Source organism: Canis lupus, chromosome 8 (assembly GCF_011100685.1).
Source record: "Canis lupus familiaris isolate Mischka breed German Shepherd chromosome 8, alternate assembly UU_Cfam_GSD_1.0, whole genome shotgun sequence".
NCBI lineage: Eukaryota > Metazoa > Chordata > Mammalia > Carnivora > Canidae > Canis > Canis lupus.
In genome coordinates, this window is record NC_049229.1 from 46,481,725 (window position 1) to 46,501,569 (window position 19,845).

General features: G+C 49.6%; 1 protein-coding gene and 1 long non-coding RNA gene across 7 annotated transcripts in view; one reads left to right on the forward strand and one right to left on the reverse strand.

Annotated features, from left to right (window-relative positions):
• The window catches only part of DPF3 (double PHD fingers 3), a 259,890-nt gene that overhangs the window by 163,499 nt on the left and 76,546 nt on the right, over positions 1-19,845 (reverse strand). The window contains exon 1 of one of the 5 annotated variants that reach the window (XM_038545161.1): positions 9,349-9,510. The exons of the other annotated variants lie outside the window; for them this stretch is intronic. The gene's annotated coding sequence lies outside the window, so the exon portion shown is untranslated. Of the gene's footprint in view, positions 1-9,348; positions 9,511-19,845 lie in introns of those variants that run through there. 5 annotated transcript variants of the gene reach the window in all.
• On the forward strand, positions 17,735-19,553 carry LOC111097098. 2 transcript variants are annotated; one of them, XR_005363508.1, is made up of 3 exons: positions 17,735-17,832; positions 18,741-19,038; positions 19,248-19,553. It is a non-coding gene; the product is annotated as an uncharacterized LOC111097098 (long non-coding RNA). The 2 variants fall into 2 exon arrangements; XR_005363507.1 differs by having other exon boundaries at positions 17,745-18,420.

The following is a 19,845-nucleotide window of genomic DNA, read 5'->3' on the forward strand; positions in this document are numbered from 1 at the left end:
AAATGGATATCCTGCAAGCTTGAATCTCACTGAATTTTCCCTATCATCTTAAAAAAGATCCCTTTGGCTTTCAAGATTTTCATTTCTCCACCTACAATATTCGTGCCACTGTGCAAGACACAGAACTAATATTCCCCTTCTCTGAACTTTACAAGAAGCTCGCTGAATGTGGTGCTGTCATCAGAACACCTTAGGAGGACTAGCTCTTCCTCTGCTGATGCAGATGTGCCTTCGGTGCTTATCAAGAATGCCATCACCCCAGTCTCCAGAAGAATGGTCTAGGGAGTGGCGCTCAAACTTTGGGTTGTGTCAGAATCAGTGGGGGCAAGTGGGGCTGTGAAATTCTGATTCTGGAGGTCTGGCATGTAATCTAGACATCTGCATTTTTGACAGATCCCCCAGTAATTCTGAGAAATATGAGACTCACTGACCTGAGGATAACTCCCCACTCTCCAAAGCAAGGGGAAGAACAAGAGGGCCTTGTGGTGATGTCTTTCGGCCACATTCTAATGGCAGAGCAGGAATGCCCAGCTAGCTGACTTTAACTCAGCTGGGTTTGTTCCTGAAATTTCTTTTCTGGCAGCTGGCATGGATTAAGCAGCACTAACCTGTAGCACACTAGCCCCACAGAAATCCTCATCCCTCGTGAAACATCCAAGAGGCCTGGTTAAGGCAAATTTATGGAGAAGATCCTAACTAACATTCTTTGAGTCACTCTGGCAGTAACTCTGACCTTCAAACATCGCAAGAAAGTCACCTTGGGGACAAGGGTGTTGCCTTGCAAAAGCCAAATCTGATGAAGAATTTGAACCCTAAAACCCCTATCATGACTTAAATGCCATGCAGTCTGATGTTCAGGCCTGCTAGACCCAATAAATCCCTTTTCCAGCATCTACTCTGGTGAAGACTTTTCAGGGACTTATTATGCAAAGCTGCCTAAGCAAGACGGAATTTATGTTGAACCTGGCCATGATTTCTGAGCTGCCACTGGGTGTTCTGATGACATACGCAACTCAGGGTTGGTGTCAAGGGGCTGCCAAGGACAAGAGACTGGAGGCAGGAGGGGAAAAAGGATGATTCCTTCCAGTAAATAATGGAGGTGGGGGGGGGGTCAGGAAAGGGGGATGCTCCAGAGAGGAAGAGGACTGTAGCCTTTCTTGTATCCAAGGTTTGCCTTTCAAATGGCATCCAGACGTGACAAAATAAATCTCTTCTCTGGAGGCTAAAGAATGTGTAGAATGCAACCAACTTTCAAAAGTGGGGAAAAAAAAAAAAAAAGACTGCTTTATCTTAGGGTAAAGCATACCTAGAAAGAAAACACACGCCCATCACAGAAACTTCATTGATTAAGAAAGTATTTTTAGTTTCCCTGGTTCATAGGCTGAGTCCTCTCTGAAACCCCAGCTATGAGCTGGGCACCCGGATGTTGTCCCTCAGGTGTGCTTGCCAGTAGAAGGGGAACATTGATTAGAGACAATTCTCGGATAAACATATCCTCAGACCCCATCTTCGCTGCTGGAATACGAGGGCCTCAAGGCTGTCCTCCCCGATAAAGGGAATATTGGCCTGGCATTTAAAACACAGCCACAAATAACACATCCTCGGTAGTCAATTCTCAATGCAGCAGTCCAAGTGATCTTTTTAAAATGGAAATCAGATCATGACATTCTCCTTCTTAAATCCCTCCAATGGCTTTCACAGCACTCAAAATAAAATCCAAACTCCTTCTCCTAGCTGTAGGCCCCCAGACTGTCTGGCCATGTCCACCTTTCCTACTTCCTCTTGTCCCCTGCCCTCTTGTCCACTCAACCCCATCCTCACTGCACTTCTCTCTGTCCTTTGTATATACCAAAATCATCCCACCTCAAGACTCTTGAACATGCTATTTCCTCTCGTTGTATACAGCTCCCCCAGGTCTTCTCATGGCTGGGTTCTTCTCAGAAGAGTCTTCTTTGACCCACCCTAAGGCAGCCCACTCTACTCCACCCCTGCCTTAGTCCTTGCTATGTCCCATTCTGTTTTATTTTTTTCATTATACTCACCGACTACCAACCTTTTTCTGCTTTTTTCTTTGCTTGCTGGTTGTCTCTACATAACAAAATTATGAACTCCGTAAGAGCAGGGTGTTTATTTCTCTTGTCTACCACTCTCTGAACCTAACACATGATCTGGCGCAAAGGTAATGGCTCAACAGATAACACCGAAAAAAAATTAGTGAAAATCCCAGGCTACCTGCAACAGCCAGCTGGGCTGGTACAGGAGCCTGGCTCCCCAGAGGGCAAGAAGGTCATTGCTAGGGGGAGGTGCCAACACAGGGAATGAGAATGACACCACCACCTTCTCACTTCTGATCCTCCCTGCCTGACACACTCATCACTGGATTAGGAGCCTATTCCACAGTCCATACTTGAATCTTGCTCGGGACCCAATGGATGCCACACAAACACTACAAAACCTGCAGAGAAGTAGGGTCAAGGGAATAAATGATGCCCTTCATGACATCAGCTCTTCTCTCCTATGCCCAAAAAGAACATTCCAGGCCTGATACTAGCACTGTAAACTAGCAGTGCCAGACGATGGTCCCCAATGTACCTACTCCAGTTTCCTGAAAGGACCTGTCTCTGAATTAACCTCCTCTGCATGTTCTTTCCCTGAGAGCTGATCCATGTCCTCTTCCAGAGCCCCCAGCCTATGGGTAGTGGCAGGGGCAGGAGCAGGATGGGGGTGGGGAAGCACTGCTTGACGGGAAATCAATGGGAACTTGAAGGTCATCCGGAGGGCGCTGTCTCCCCATCATGCACCTGCTGGGATGGGATTTGTGGTCCTGACCTCGCTTGGGGGCCTCTGCCCTCCTGTCAGAGTTGGTTAAAATCAGCCGGTAGAAGCAAACGCCCTGCAGACCAAATGATCTCCAGGCTGCCCTTCTAAGGGACATCAAGCCAAACAAAGAAGCACTGAGTCTCATTTAACCTGCCACTAGGTTGAGAGCCACCCCAATTTCTCTTGGCAGTCCTCTGAGAAAACTGCCTCAGGCCTGCTAGTTTTTGAGGCACATGCTTATAAACCTTTTAATAAGGACAAAACAAAGCCAGGATGACCAAGAGGCTGGTCATGTCGCCAAACTTAAATTCTCCGGTAGAAAAGATCGACCTATTCTGGGAAACAAAGAAGACCAAAACTAAAAGGTAAATGTACCCTAGAAATACCTAAATCTTCCCTTATAATCTCTACATCCTGGGATGAAGACAAAAGATATCAGAGCCTCCATACTGCTGAAGGGAAGCCTATTTTTCTTGCCAACCCAACAATATAAGGGGACCTGACTGTATTTAAAATCTGACCCTCCTTCCCTCATGGACCTGTTCTCAAGTTCCCGTCCTCCCTCACTCCCTCCCTTCCCTCTATCCTACCTCATCAAGAGTCACTTGACATACAAGTCAGCCTACATCTCCAAGCCAAGAATTGAAGATGAATCAGGTATAAAAACGAGGAAGAGACATCCTTGACGTATTTACAGAAGGGCAACAACAAGATGGTGGTAACAAAAACTGTGGCCTAGCCACCATTTACTGAGCACTTACTATATGCACCAGGTGCTGTTCTAAGCACTTGACAGATTATTTCATTTCATCCTCATCAGCCCCATCTTATTATTTCCCTCCATTCCACAGATGAGGAAACGGAGGCACGCAGAGTGTTCAGTGTCTTGCCCATGGTATCAGGTGGTGCTATGAAGCTATAAATCCAGGCAATTTCAGTCCAGAACCTTGCTCTCAGCCTCTCACAGGGGCACCACTGCCCCCTCACTGAGAGTTGAACCTCCCAAACTGGAATAACCTGAACAGCACCCCTTTTACTGGGAGTGGGGAGGGGGGCACCAGGTTTTTCTAAAAGCATCACCGATTTGCTGGGTGATCTCAGCCATTTCTCTTCTTGTGCCTCAGTTTCCCAAACTGCCAACCAGTTCCAGAGGTACTGTTAGTCACAGAGCCTGTCACAGAGCCACCTCTTAGTAACTCAAGAAGTAGGTTGGTTATGGAGCTGCCTGAAAAGATACCATCAGAGAAATACAAAACGTTATTATGTGGTTTAGAAACCAAATCCATCCCACAGGTGAACAAGGGGAAACGGGCTTTGAGAAGCCCTGTGGCTCTCTCTGAATGTTAACTGAAGGGACAAAAAGCAAAATGCCAGATTACCATAAGAATTCCAGGTGCTAGAGATTGTCTAATGCAAAGGGCTTGCTGTACTGCCAGGAAAACCAATAACCAGAGAGGTGAAGTAATTTCCTCTAGTCACACGGGGGCCAGGGCTTAGATTAGATCCTCGGCAGCCAGGCTCCTAGTCCCAGGATTTCTCCACTGTCTCCAGCAGGGGTCTGCAAATGACAGCCCTGGGGCCACGTGTAGCCCCCACAAATTCCTACCAATAAAGTTTTATTGGAAGACAGCCACGTGCACTTATGTGCATATGGTCCGATCTCCTCTCAGGCGGCAACGGTGGCGTTGAGGAGTTCCAACAGTGATTGCGTGACCTGCAAAGCCTTCTGGACCTTTATGGAAAGTTTGCCAACTCCCGGTTTATAACCTAAGTCTCGAATGATGAAAAGACTCCACCCTTGGAATAAAAGAAAATAGCATGGGAGGCCGAGAGTCACAAAGCTCAAGCAGAGCATTTGACAATTATCCCAGCTTGGTACAACTTAATAAAAACCCATAAATATGGTTAATAATAAGGAAAACAAGCACGAGCTCACCCTACCTATTTAATAATTATTGTTAACTACAGCATGCAAAACTCATCACTGGAAATTACTTTTTTTTCTAGCCTCTCTCAAAAGCCCTTTCTCCTTAGAAGCCGCTGTTGGCCAATGAGCGAAGCAGGCTTCCCACAGTTGCAGAGGCCTCATCTCCTCCTGTGGAGTGAAAGTAGGGGCACTGAGATCACTGTCCCCTCCCTGAGTGCCCAAATCCTCCTTGACCCCTCTTTCCAAATAACACGATTATGAACCACCAGGCACAGATGAGGCTCTCGTCCAGGCTTCTCCTGCCTCCCATGCCTCCCTGCCTCCTTCAACCCCTCTCGCCTCTCCAGAAGCACTAGGCTTCCAGAAGCATCCCAGCCCTTGGCTGTTTGGGTGAGGACATTCTATCATGCCCTGGAGTGGAGGGATAGGGCTTGGTCCCGAGAGGCTCATGGGGAAATCAAGGCGGGACCTTGGGTCCTGGTCTAAGTTGGAATTTGGTCACTGTGTCTTCAGCAAGTCCATCAACCCCTCTGGACCCCAGGTTCTCCTCTGTCAAATGGAGAGAATCCTCTTCACATATACCAGACGATGGAAAATACAGAGTCAGAATGGACAGACAGGGCAAGCCAGCCAGGCAGCACCCAGGGTCCAATCTCACCAGGATTAGAACATCACCGGAACTGTGGAGTTTGGAGAGGCTTATATTCAACAGCATTATCTGAGGCAGAGAACTTCGATATATTGGACACATTTTGCGTGGCCCAGGCCCAGCTTACACTGAGGTGCAAGCAATCAGTAGTAACAACTCCTGCTTCCCCCCTCAAACGTGCCCTTGCTTGGCTGGTAGCAGATAGGCTGTGTGGGGTCAGAGGGAGGTAAGAGCCCCTCCACCCTGAACACGGTCAGCGATGGCAATAAATAGGCTTGGAGGGAAATCACATCCAGTCTGGCCAAGAACTGGGGTGTGGGTCGGGGCCGAAACTGGACAACTCAGGACCAGAGAGGAAAGGCTGTTTCCAGTTGTCCCTCATCAGGCCTTCTGCCTTTTTCTATAGTTGTTAAACAAAACCTTAGAGAACATGAGCCAAAGCATGAGCTCCCTACCAGGAGGCCCACAGGCTTGGAGAGAAGAGGGGGCTTCAGAAAGTTCTACGAGCAGGAGATGTGCCAACAGGTGCCCACTACCTGCCCACTGTGCTAAGCACCTGACCTCCCTTCTCTTCATCCCTGGGACCAGGTATGGTCCTGGCCCTTCCCAGAGCCTGACGCTGACCCAACAGCACTAGGTAAGGGCATTTCTGGGGACCTGGGCCCAAGGGAAGAACCTTAGGGCTTCCTTCTGTTAGTCAAGACTCTTCCCCACAGGGGCTGCACCTCGTCCACCAATCTCTGCTGAACTTCAGGGGTGCGGGGGGGTGGTGGTGTGCTGTGTTCTGGGACCTCCATCATTACGAGAGCCAAGAGGCAAGCAAAGAGAAGCGTCCCAAAGAGCCTGCTTGAGCAGTAGGCTGAGGTCTGTAGGGGAGGAGGGCCGGACGGGCAGCTGATTAGAGGAAAGGCAAGACAGAAGGAAGAGGAGGGGAATGGGGGGGCGAGGAGGGGACAGGAGTCAATATTTGTGGAGGGGGGATGGCCTCCAGCACATGCCCCACAGCCATCAATATCTCTTCTGAGGACAGGTTATCTGGGCGATTTATGCTCTCTAATAATTACCTTGCAGAGGGTTCCACTTATCTTACCACAAGAATCTGCCAGTTGCCAGACACACAGGGTTCTGGTTAATTCCATCCACACTGCCATCCACCTCCACCTCGTCCTCCCAGCTCCCCAGCTCTTGTCCTCTGACCTCTAACCTCTCCTCCTCTCTCTGGCCTGGGGGATGTTGAGGGTAGAAGAGTCTCAACAACCTCCCTCAGAGTTCAGGGCCCCATAGGAGCTGACGGAGGGGGGCAGGGGAACCTCCCTTCCCAACAAATATGAGAGGTAAGTTGAGGCTCATCCCAGGAACATGCACACGGCTACAAAAGGCTATGTCGGAAGGGCAGACACCGATTTGATTGTCCTTTCTTCACCTGCTGCCATCAGATCTGGTCAGCATTTTCATTTTTCTGTCCCCACAACCCTCCTGAGAGCCTTCCCTTCCCTCCTGCAGCCCTTTGATCACGACCCCACCAGTAATGGTCATCAGGCTTATTCAACGAGCATCAGATGCTGCCTGGTGAGACCGATCTCCATGAACACATGTCTCGGACCCACTGTGAGCTCCTCACAGACAGAGTCCTTGGCTCACGGCTCCCCGGCACCAAGTCGACTCCTGAGCCTCAGCAGCGACAATACCACCAGGTGGCCCTTACCGTGGGCCAGCTTCCAGAGCGGTCCAAGTTCATTAGAAAGAAGAACACACGGGATCCCTGGGTGGCGCAGCGGTTTGGCGCCTGCCTTTGGCCCAGGGCGCGATCCTGGAGACCCGGGATCGAATCCCACATCGGGCTCCCAGTGCATGGAGCCTGCTTCTCCCTCTGCCTGAGTCTCTGCCTCTCTCTCTCTCTCTCTGTGACTATCATAAATAAATAAAAATTAAAAAAAAAAAAAAAAAAAAAAAAAAAAGAAAGAAGAACACATGTCATCTTTGCAGCAACCTCATGAGAGAGACGCTTTTCCTATTCCCCCATGACACAGATGAGGACCCTGTGACAGCTGTGGTCATAGGCTCAGGGTCCCCGAGGGAGCGGCCAAGTCGAGGATTGAACCAGGCATTCCCGTCTCAGAGTCTGGACTCTTCAACACTGTTCTGCACCGCCTGGCAGTAAAAGTCTACAGACCCGCTGGAACATTTTATATCATATCTACCCACTTATTTATGCCCTCCTGTTCTAAAAGAATAATTTGTGTTAAAGTAATAGTAACACCAGCCAACAACTAAGGATCCTCAGGCACGTAAGGGTGCCAGTCACGGGCTAAGAAATCTCCACTTAGTGCAGCCCAGGTGGCTCAGCGGCTTAGCGCTGCCTTCAGCCCAGGGTGTGATCCTGGAGACCCTGGATCGAGTCCCACGTCAGGCTCCCTGCATGGAGCCTGCTTCTCCCTCTGTGTCTCTGCTTCTCTCTCTTTCTCTCTGTGTCTCTCATAAATAAATAAAATCCTTAAAAAAAAAAAAAAAAAGAAAAGAAATCTCCACTTAGGGCACCTGAGTGGCTCAGTGGTTGAGCATCTGTCTTCGACTCTGGGCATGATCCCAGGGTCCTGGGATCGAGTCCCACATCAGGTTTCCCGCAGGGAGCCTGCTTCTCCCTCTGCCTGTGTCTCTGCCTTTCTCTGTGTGTCTCTCATGAATAAATAAATAAAATCTTTTTAAAAAGGGAGGGAGGGAGGGAGGGAGGGAGGGAGGGAGGGAGGGAGGGAGGAAGGAAGGAAGGAAGGAAGGAAGGAAGGAAGGAAGGAAGGAAGGAAGGAAGGAAGGAAGGAATCTCCACTCAATCCTCATGTCCACCCAAGAGGCAGCTGCTATCACCAACTGGAAGCTCCGCTCCCCAAGCCACCTCTCTGCCCCAGAAACACCAGCCTGCCCCTCCTCCGGACCTTGGTACCCGCAGGGCCCACACCGGGCACGTTCCTCATCTCTACAGGGTGGCTGCTTCTGCTCCTTGGGTCCTGCTCACTCCCACCTCCTCGAGGCCATCCCTAAACTCCTTCTCTCTAGCACTCCCTCTTTCTTTACCACCCCCCCTGATTAATGGTCTTTTTAATAACTTTGCCAACTATCAAAAATTATTTTATTAGCATTTACTTACTACCTGTCTTTCTACACAAGATACTTAAGCTCCCAGGACAAAGACTGGTCTAGTTGGTTCACCTCTGCATGGCCGGTGACGAAAAGTACATACCTGGTGTACAGTAGATGGAGAAATAATATCCCCACTGGGCCTCACACCATCCTCACGGCCTGCTCAGCCAGACCCTTTGTCTCATGGAAAGCCCTATCTTCGTTTACCGGGTTCCGGTGACCCCGGCGTCCTGTGGAGTACCTCAGTACTTCACTGCACCCCGCTAGGAGGTAGAACACACATCTTTAGCATTCCCACCTCACGGATGAGGAAACGGGCTTCGAGAGCTTGCACGGCTGGCCCAGGACCACACAGAAGTAGGGTAAAATCAGTCCTCATTCTGGCAGCCTCCCTGAGTCCATGATATTAATCATTCTGTCACGGAGCCTCTGGCCGGGTCCCCTGGGTGACTCAACTCTCTTCACCCACGTATCCCGAAATGTCCCCGGCCTTCCTTTCCCCGAGCCCTTGCTTCTCTGTGCCAGTTCTCTTGCACTGGCCCTTCCAGGTTCTCTCCACCATTCTTCTCCCTGCGCTGTGCCCCCAGGAGCATGTCCTGGTCAGCCACCTGCCATCTGCCCTCTGCGGCTGGCAGCCTGGGCCAATGGCAAATGGTAGCAGCAGGCCAGAGGGAGGGAAGAGAGCAAGATGGGGCGTCTACTCCCCCAGCCACCTGCTTGCTGGGTCTACTGAAGGTCACAGCTCCCATCAGGCAGCCCTCTCCACATAAGCTACCCTCTCCCCTTGACCTAGCCCCCAGGTACTGTGCCATCTTACCTCCGACGTTGCCCTGCCCCCGCTTTTATAAATAGCCATCTTATTAAGCTCGCCTCAGTTTACTCTGCTGGAATCTGCTGCTTTCTGCTGGCTCTCCAAATGCCACCTGGCCTCTCTGTTCCCTCCAGCACCACCACCACCATCACTGTCCCCTGCCCCCTGTTCCCTGCAGCTGCCTCTGCCAGGCCCTTCTCCACAGCCTGGGGTGTTGGATCCTTCCAAGATCTATAAATAAATGTTGACTTGCTGGCTTGAAGGTTTGCCCTGGCAGCCTTTGCTCTTTGCCTGGGCCCCATCAGCCCCTTTGCTAACCACTGAAGCAATACTGGGGAGAGAGGGGCACGTCAGGGCAGCCCCGCAAGTACACAACAAGCTGTCTGCCTATGACTAAAATGAAAACAGAGGTGATCAGGTCCAATGTGGGGTCCCCTTTGCTAGGATCGGGCTGGTCCTCTGCAGGGTGTTGGAGGACTTTATAGGCGATGTACTGTTGGCTCAGACAAAGCCAACATCACAGCTTTGATAACTTTAGCACAATCTGTCAAGCAACTGCTTGGTGGCAGGTACCGTACTCAACCACCATTGGCATTCCTTCATCATTATATTAATAGATAAGGAAACTCAGGCTCAAAGAGGACACAGAATTCCGCCAATGCCACAGAGCTCCTCAGTGGCAGAGCTGGGATTAGAGTACAGCTCAACTCAAATCCACAGACGTATTTCCCACTGGGCCACGCTGCCTGATAGCCAACCCTATTCTTCTGCAGGAAGGCCACACACTCAAAGCCAGGCAGGCAGCTCAGAGACACTGGCACCCATGGCAGGAAGAGGGGCAGGCAGAGTGGGGTATAGGTTAGGGAAAAGAGTGTGGCATGCTCCCTGCTGCCTGGAGTCACTCTGTCCAAGGACCATGACATCGCCCAGCCACAGCAGGCACTGCCCAGCCCAGGGGCCTGGAACATGCCCCCACTGCTCCTTCCTGCAGAGCCAGCAGGGAGCCATGTGCTTGTCCTTGGGCACACACCAGCATGTCAACAAAACAGGCCCGCAGGCATGGGCCCTCCTGCCCTTGCCTGGGACAGTCACAAGGAAACTCTGAAGGGCAGGGCAGAGGGACCAGGCAGCAACAATAAGGGAGGAAGCCTTCCTGCTCCAGGACCTGGAGCTGAACTGTTCTTCCTCCAGTCCTCCCTGCAACCAAAATTTATGTTCCCCTTAACATAATTCAAGGACTCAAGGGTTTTGTTTTGTCTTTTTTGGAAGGCAATGGCAAAAAATGCACACATTTCTGGTGTTAGGGGTGTTCTTGAAGGCAAACATCCTCACTCGTGAGGACACACACACACACACACATACACACACACACACACACCAACTCTGGCACCACATAGCCCCAAACAGCCCTGACTTCAGTACTCTCTTGGGCTCCTGGAGAAGCCGGCTCTGCACAGCCTCCTGACCTCAGTCCACATGACTGCTGGCTGGCTCTTGCGCCCCAGAGTAACAAAGCCCTCCCGGGACCGGGCAGCAGTGACACCTGCCTCTGCAGTCCATCCTGCCCCCACCAAGCTCAGGGGTTGTCCATGGCCCTGTCTGATGTGTCCTGACAGGACAAGTTCCAATTAGCAGAGGCCGTTTCCAGTGACCCAGCATGGAATGGGGCCCAAATCTCCAGAGCTGTCCTGAACCTCCTCTCCCCTTGCCCCTCCAAATCTTAAATCACTGATGTGACATCTCTAGGCGAAGGGCTCTTACGGCATTGGGTAGACTGGAAAATATCCTGAATAGAGAGTGTTCTTCGAAATAAAACAAAGACAAAAACCAAATGCTGCTGAAATACAAAACTGAGTGCCATCTTAAAATCTGTGCAGTATGGACATGGAGGAGCCTCCTCCAGTCAAAAACTCTCCATCCCTCCCATTAAACACCAAAAACTGAATCTCCACTAAAGAGAGGAGGATGGCAAACATGATTAGACCCAATTAATATATGAAGAAACTAAGAACAGAGGAAGGAAAATCAATAGAATTTCTTTGCTCTGACCACTGCTACAAATGAAGTAATAACTTGAGAGAGATTTGAAGAAGAAGGAAACCAAAAGTGTCAGACAGCAGCCATGAGGCCCTTTAATAAAGCAGCAGCAGCCCGTCTGAACTGGCCGGCCAAAGACCACTAAGGCTGACAAGACATTCCTGGGGATGGCGGGAGGGGAGACAGCTGGGGTCACTTGCCTTCTATTCATTACATAGCACAAGGCTCATCAGTGGTAAATTCTCATCTCGCTCACAAAAGCAAGACATAAAAGGAAGCAAAACGGAAGAAGCATTAGGGACGCCGGTAATTTCTAGACAGGCAAAGGCCACAGGGGCCCCCTGAAGCTTCACACCAAGTTTATGTCCATCATCACTGCCCCGTCCCCATCTCTCTCGTCTATATTCAGGGAGGAAGAAAGGAAATTAACAAGCCTGCACCCGACATCCTCCCTGGATCACCAGCTGGGCCATTTGGAGCATCCAAAGATGGGGTGTGGGAAGCCCCAGGGGAAAGGGAGATCTCTCCAGAGATCACCATCCCTACCTCTTCTCGGTGCCTGGGGCTCTGCTGGATGGAAGACGCCGACAAATTCAACAAGAATTTAGCTGGGCCTCCCCGTGAGTCCAGATGGGAGATGCTCAGTAAGATAGCCAGTTCTGTGCTATCTTTGCACCTGCAGGAGTAAATTCCTTGCTGTCCAGCTGGGTTTTCTGGCAGTCCCTCAGTCTACTGCTGTCTCTGGATGGGGTTCAAAAAAGTGCTCCTGGCCTGAGTGGTCGTCATTCGTTCATTCAGCCAGTAAATGTTTAAGGAGCGCTGAGTCTATGCCACAGCACATGTGTGAGAGGCAGCACACCATTTAAGTGAGCAGCAAGTGTGTGGGTTGGAGTCCTGGCTCCTCGTTTACTTGCTCTCTGGCCTATTGACTCCCAGAGCTTCACTTTCCTCATCTGTAAAGTGAGGGTGACTATAGGACCCTCCTCTTCAGACCACTGGGAACCAATGATATAACCTCACCATGAGCGATCAGTAAATATTAGCTGTTGTTACTCTGACGTGGGGTCCCACCTGCTACTTGCTGCCATCATCAGTCGTAGAAACAGTCATGAGTTAACTCCCGGGCAGTATCATCTGTTCCACCCGCTTCCCTGTCCACACAGATGAGCAATAGCAGAATGTATTAAAAAATAAAAGAGCTCAATGCCATTGGCTCAGATTGCCCCCCACCCCCAGTCAGCTGTCTAGCCAGTGGGATCAGAGGTCAGAAGCACAACCATGAGTGTGCGGATGATTTAGTACCAAACCAACCTCACCCGCAAAATTCTTACTCCAGTATAGATCATCCCAGTGGTAGGTAGAAGGTACTTATCCCCTTTGATTGAAGGGCCCTGGGACGCAAAGGTAGAGGTAGAGGACGCAAAGGTAGAGTCTTACTTGGCTGGAACTTTTGAATATCCAAGACATGTGGAGAGGTGGTGTGTTGGTGTCCTATTGCTGTGCAACAAATTACCACAAACTCGGCTTAAAACCACCCAAATTTATTATCTTACGGTTCTGGAGATCAGAAGTCCAAAATGAGCTGCATAGGACTAAAATCATGGTTTTGACCAGGTTGCTTTGCTTCTGAAAGCTCTAGAGGAGAATGCATTTCATTTCCTTTTCCAGCTTCTAGAGGCTGCTTGCATTCATTGCTTGGTGGCTGCTTACCTCCACTGTATCACTTGGACTTCTGCTTCCATTGTCATATCACTGACTCTGACCCTCCTGCTTCCCTCTTAAAAGGACCCCTGGGATTACATTGGGCCCACCCACATAATCCAGGAGAATCTCCCCATCTCAAAGTCCTTCATTTAATCACATCTACAAAGTCCCTTTATACCCTATAAAGTGACATTTTTACAGATTCCAGGGATTAGGACCCAGACCTCTTTGAGGGGTCCCTATTCTGTCTACCAAAGCTGAGTGCTGCTGCAACTTGCACTTGTTACAGCAATGGTGAGGGGTGGTAGGATATGAGGTTGTGCCCTTAGCTCTAGAATACTGAAAATAGGAACGCCTGGGTGGCTCAGTACTTGAGCATCTGCCTTCAACTCAGGTCATGATCCTGAGGTCCTGGGATCGAGTCCCACATCGGGCTCCCTGAGATGAGCCTGCTTCTCCCTCTGCCTGTGTCTCTGTGTCTCTCATGAAAAATGAATAAAATATTTTTAAAAAATAGAATACTGAAAATATCCTACCTTACAGCAAAAATCTAATTAAAGTATAAAATGTATGGTGCCTAAGAGACATGTCTGTGTGAGCTTCTATTTTCCCAGCAGAAGTACTAACTTTAAAGGATCCTTGTATCATGAGGAATAGAGAAAAAAAGAAAAGAAAAGCACCCAGAATCCTTCACTCCATGCCAGGCACACAGTTAGTGTTAACTAAGTTAGTTGCTTAGTAAACGGCAACGAAGGAGCTGCCCACTAGTTCTGTGAGCCCGTTGCTCTGGCTCTATCAGGCCCAGTGACTAAACAAACCAGCTTGACGCGAACTACTTATCAGTCAGCAAATACCAACAAAGCCCTGTCAGGTCCCAGGAATCAGAGGGGCCACTCAGCCCAATGCAAACTGACCCTTTCATGCTGAGGCCTGAGCCCTTCCTCCATAGACACCCAAAGATCTAGATTTACGATCAGAATTTCCTAGATCAGACATGGTCCAGATCTGAGTTTACTTTCTGCTGAAAGAAGACAAGTGTGAGAGCCCAGCAATCTTCCACAGACCCACAATGCGTTCCCCTACATGTCTTTCTCCTGCAAACAACGGTGTTATTTTAAATTGTGTTGTGCTCACTTTGGGCTCAGGGCTACAGTCAACAATCCCCAACATGAATCTTTTCACCCTCCCATTTCGTAGATGGGCGAACTGAGGCAGGCACCAAAGGAACAGGGATTTTATCTTACAACAACATTGTGCGTCATTTGCTTTCATCACCAAAGTATCTCGGGTGAGGTTCAAAAAAAGAGAGAGGGTTTTAGAATTTGAATCTCAGATCTCCTGCTAAGTAGCTGTGTGACTGTGGGAAAGTTGCATAACTTATCTGAGCATCCCTTTCTTTATCTGTAAAAGGAGACAGGAAAATCGGCCTGTCTCAACTGTTGCATGAATTAAATATCACATCAAACCCTTGGCATGCTGGATTTATGGAGCGCTTACTATGTCTCAGGCACTATGCTAAGCATCGTGTGCATAGTAATTCATTTACTCATTACAACTCTGTGAAAATAGGTCTTATTATTTCTATTTTCCTGGAATGTAGGCCTCTGGAGGGTAGGGATAGTTTTTGTGTCTTCAGCCTTTAACTCAAATACGCTGTGAATAGTAAATGCAATCTACAACACTGTTGCTGATAAAGAGTGGAGAGATCAGTGAGTCGGGCATCATTCTGGAAGGTTTTATAAAAGTGGAGTCTGATAGGTAGAATTAGAGGAAAGGATGGAAAGGGGGCAGATCTTCCCACTGGGGTAAGGTGAGGTAGAAAAGTGACAAGAGAAGTAAGGCATGTGGGAGACAGAACCACACAATGCGCATGGATAGGAGACAGCAAAACTTTTCTTGATCCACTTTAAAATGCCCCTAATGAGGGCACCCAGGTGGCTCAGTCAGTTGAACATCTGCCTTCAGCTCAGGTCATGGTCTAGGAGTCCTGGGATCGAGCCCCACAAAAGGGTCCCTGCTCAGGGGGGGTCTGCTTCTCCCTCTCCATCTGCCCCTCCCCCCGCACATGCGCGTGCTCTCTCCCTCTCTCTCTCTCTCAAATAAAATCTTTTCCAAAAAATACTCTTACCATATCTACATCTGTGAGATCTATATGAAAAGAAAATGGTCCTTCCCTACCAACCTCACTGGGTTGTTGTAGCAAGTGAGATAGGGTGTGAAGTTTCTTAGATGCTTTCCACCATCAGTGATTCTACTTCCCCAAGAAGCAGAGTTTTACATATTGATAGTTTCTAGTGTTCTTATCAACATGTCATTTTATAAGGTTCATTTGCCCCCCGTTTCCATCTTCCTTTTAGCCTTCTGCTCTCTGGTAGCTATTTTCAACAATAACAAAAATTCAAGGTAGGAAACAGTTAAAACCATCCTTGATGGTGAGGGGAAAACTGTTGCTCAACCCTCACAGTGCTGGTATTTCTGGCGCTAAGGATTGCACGTGACTGAGGTCAGGCCTGATCCGCCTGATTTGCTCTCTCAGACCAAAGTTCCAGTGGAGAACTCTGGGTCCCCACTAGGGCCACACCAGGGGCTGCCAGCTGCAGGGAATAAAGCCTGGTCCCTCTCTCCCCCAGGTGGCTTCTGCCCAGGGTGGGAAGAGTCCTGAGCCTGAGTCAGCACTGCTGAAAGGGGGCCCCTCATCCTGGCAACTCCTCCTACCACAGTAGAACCCGGGTGGAAGTTCACGGAGTACTCTGACCACTTCGGGACCCTCTCGGGTTACTGTCCTTTCCCCAAACAACAAAAACTTTGAAAGTCCCGGTTCTGGAGTAAACATCAGTTTCCACAGATGCAAGCATCTCAGGAGTGTGTGGGAAGCAGTGCAAGGCCCACCCGCAGCCCCCACCTCATTGCCCACCCAGCGCCGTATTTTCCTCATCCTGTGCACAACGGGAGCTGGCTGGACGTCAGGAGAGGCTGCCTCTCAAACTGGGATATAGGACAGAAAGGGGGGCAGGGGCGGCCCCAGTCATGCTCAAAATCCTGCATCTTGCTTTACGGTGCAAATATAAGAGTCCAGTCCTTCCATCAACCTGTCTCCTGCAACTTTAGAGAGAGGCTTCCGACCCAGGAGAAAACCGCCTCCCCAGGCCTTAGGGATTGGTTCAAGGGTTGCCTGCTTCTCCCTCTCCCTCTGCAGCTCCCCCTGCTTGTGCTCTCTCACTCTGTCTCAAATAAATACATTTTTTTTAAAAAAATGTTTACCTGAAACTGCTGGGAGATAGCCACACTGCAAAGAGGCCAGTGCAAAGGAAAGCCGAAGCGAGAGGAAGGGGAGATGGAAGGAGTTCAGATAACCTTGTAGAACTCCTCAGCCCAGGCCCACGTGAAGCAGCTGCACTGCTGAACTCCCAGCTAGATGAGCCCATATCTTCTTCCTCGCTGTGTGCTCCAGCCATTTGAGTTGGGTGTCTTGCCATTTGCAACCTTAAAAAGCCCTGCACATTCCGGAGCCTGATTTTACCAACAAATTCTGCACGAGGCTGAAGAAGAACCTGTCCCTCCCCATCCCAACACCTCTGGGCTGCTCAGATGTTACCCAAATGCTTTTGATAGAAAGATGAGTCACTGTGGTCATCAGGTGCCACCGATCGCCCCTGAGAGGGGGTCCAGCAGGGACTGTTGTAGATGGCGGCTCAGTGAGCCTACAGCTCACCCCAGTCCCGACCACTCCCTCTTGTCTCGGGCATTTTCTTCATTTACTTTACCTGCCTGGCCCCTTGAAGTACATAAATTTCTCATTCTCTTATAAATGGATGCATGAAAGGATGGGTGGAGAGATGGATCCGTTGATCCATCAATGGAAAAGCCAGGGGATGGTTGAGTGGATGGACAGACAAGCAGGTGGTTATGGATTTGCCCACTGAGCCTGCCTACACACAGGCACAACACACACACTAAAACCTCGAGCTGCTGCAGTCAGGGGACCATTTGATAATATGGGAAAGAAAATAGCCACAGATGGACTTCTGTGTGGCTTTGGTCTCTGGGCAGCACTCATCCCACAGTTGTTCTCTTCTTTCCTGAGTCACAATCCCACCAACAGCACAGCACCAGGAGAAACCATTCCTGAATTCACAGGCAGCCACCTCAGAAAACCTGGCCTGAGGAGACAGCCTCTCCTCTGTCCCCAGCATCTACTTGGATCTGGATGCCAGCCACAGAAAGGACTACAGAGAAGGCAGGCACCATTTTGGCACCTAGACTAGGGGTAATCATTGACAGTGTCCACAAATGCATCTATGAGGCTCTTGCCTTGAAACAAGGAAGTGAGGGGATTGGGGTATGAGGTAGCCAAGGAGAGGCACCAGGTGGCTCAAAGGATGGAGGGGAGAAAAAAAAAAAACAAAACAGAAAGATGATGACAATGGAGCTCAGAGCCAAGACAAGGCCTCGTCCTTGGACCACCCCGCTGGAGGCCTCAGCCACGACTTCAGGGAGCTGGTTGGTGATTCACATGAAACCACACTGTGGACTATTGATTGTGGTCATGCATGCTCACAGTCTAGGCAACAGCTTGCTTCAGAAACTACGCAGTGTTCCCTGTGAAGCATATTCCCCTTTGTGAAGTCGTCACAAAGTTCTGAGCAAAAGAATCCCTCTTTTTCCTGGGTCAGACCAAGAAAGCAGCACTCAGCTGAGTGGCAACTGGCCAAGACCTGTTCACGCTGGGCATGTCACCCCAAACGTGAGGTATGAAACACAAAATGGGAGGGCTCTGCATCTTGTCTATCCTTACAGCCAGGAAATGAAAGCATAGAAGAGTGGGAGAAAACAGAGCTGCACACAGAAATATTCCCACAGGCGTAAAAGAAGGGTAGTTGCTGAGTGGGGAGAAGTACTAGCTTCCTCAGGAGTCATCCTTCATGGTGGATACCATCCCTGCCAGGCACCCGTCTTCCAGGTGACCTGGTCCCAGAGCCCAGGAAATACAAGTGTGGGATGAGCCATGGAAAAGAGACTCCCATGGAGGAGCAAAAGAAGCACCAACGAATGTTGAGTACCAGGAAGCAAATGCTCCCTCACCTGCTGCTAACAGGAACAGCTGGGTGTGCAGGACTGTCATCAGCCCCTGGAACACTACACAAGACTGACACGTTATCTCTACCCTCAACAGGTTTATCTTTGAGAGAGGCAACCAGACCGATAAGGGTATAGCCGTTGTAAACTGTATACAACCTGGATTCTCTGTCCTGCTTTGTGCCTGAAGCCCGCCACTAAGTTTTCTGGGCTTCGGTTTCCTCATCTGTAAACGGAGACCCCTCACAGCTCAGAAGTTGTGTGAGTTCCTGGATGTCAGATTAGCTGATCTTCAAGGGGCCGCCCATGTTCAGACACTAGGCCTTGGGAGACTCATGCGGATATTAATGTTCAGAATCAGCTCCTGGGAGTGAGAGCAAGGATGCTGACCCCTCAGTCTTTCATGGCACCACACACACCTCGAGGCACATGCACCCAAGCAGCCCAAGACTGAGACACCCTTTTGATTGTCCCTGACTATGTGTATTTTCAGCCCCGGGTGTTTGTTTTAACTTACAGGAGGAAAGAATCTGGATTCTTTTAAAATATATACAAAGGGAATGCATTTGTTTATTTTGCAGAATGTACTTTCAGATACAACTGGTGAGGAGCAAAGCTACAGACCATCCTTTTCTCTTGGCTCATGTGAGGGCTAGGCCTCCGTGGTGATTTCTCCAAAGACCACAAATGGCCAGGATCTTCCATCTCCCATCTCTTGACCTGTCTCAGTTTGATCACCTGGTCAGCCACAACTGTCACATTATTCTTCAGGACCTCAGTGCTCCAGTGACCTCATCCTGCCATCATCATCCCCATGGAGGTGCAGGGTCCCTGCCCACTGCCCACCTTTCCATCTGCCCCACATGGCAAGGTCACCAGGTAAAATCAGGAATCCCAGTTAAGTTTGAGTGTTAGATTAAGAATATAACATTTTTTGTATAACATTTTCCTTTCCAGGCAGCCAAACTTAGGCAGGTTCCTTCCAAAGATAGAAAAATTCTCTCCTTCTAAGCGTATGGTCCCAGAACCCCAGCCCAGTGGCCCTTGTGTCCCTTGGCTTCACTAAAGTCTGCCTTTGCCACTTTCAGGGTGAACTGTGAAGGCCATGGTTTCCAAGTCTCATGGTAACACAGGTAGCTCCCATTCGGATGCCAATGGTGCTTGGTCAAAAACCTGCTTACGGCTGGATTCAAATACATGTCTACACAGAGCTACCAGTCCAGGGCAGAAGGTGAGAGGAGGAGCAAGGAAGGAAGGAGAGAAATGCAAGATAAGTACTGCCATAAAAGTTTCTAGGGGAGATCTCAGTCTGAGAGATCTCACTTTAAAAAAAAAAAAAAAATTGGGTGCCTGGGTGGCTGATGGTTGCATCTGCCTTTGGCTCAGATCATGGCCCCAGGGTCCTGGGATCAGGCCCTGCCTCGGGCTCCCTACTCCATGGGGAGCCTGCTTCTCCATCTTCCTCTGCTCCTTGCCCCCACTCGTACTCTCTCTGTCTCTCACAAATAAATAAATAAAATCTTTAAAAAAAAATGTGTCACCTGGCAATGGTTACCACATGGGCCATGAACTTCTAGTTCTAATTTCTGGCTATAGCTCTGGATTCCATAAGGGCCAAGCAGGTCTACAACACCTTGCAGAGGTGGGCACCTGGAGTGTAAGTGCCACAAGGGCAGGGCTGGTGCC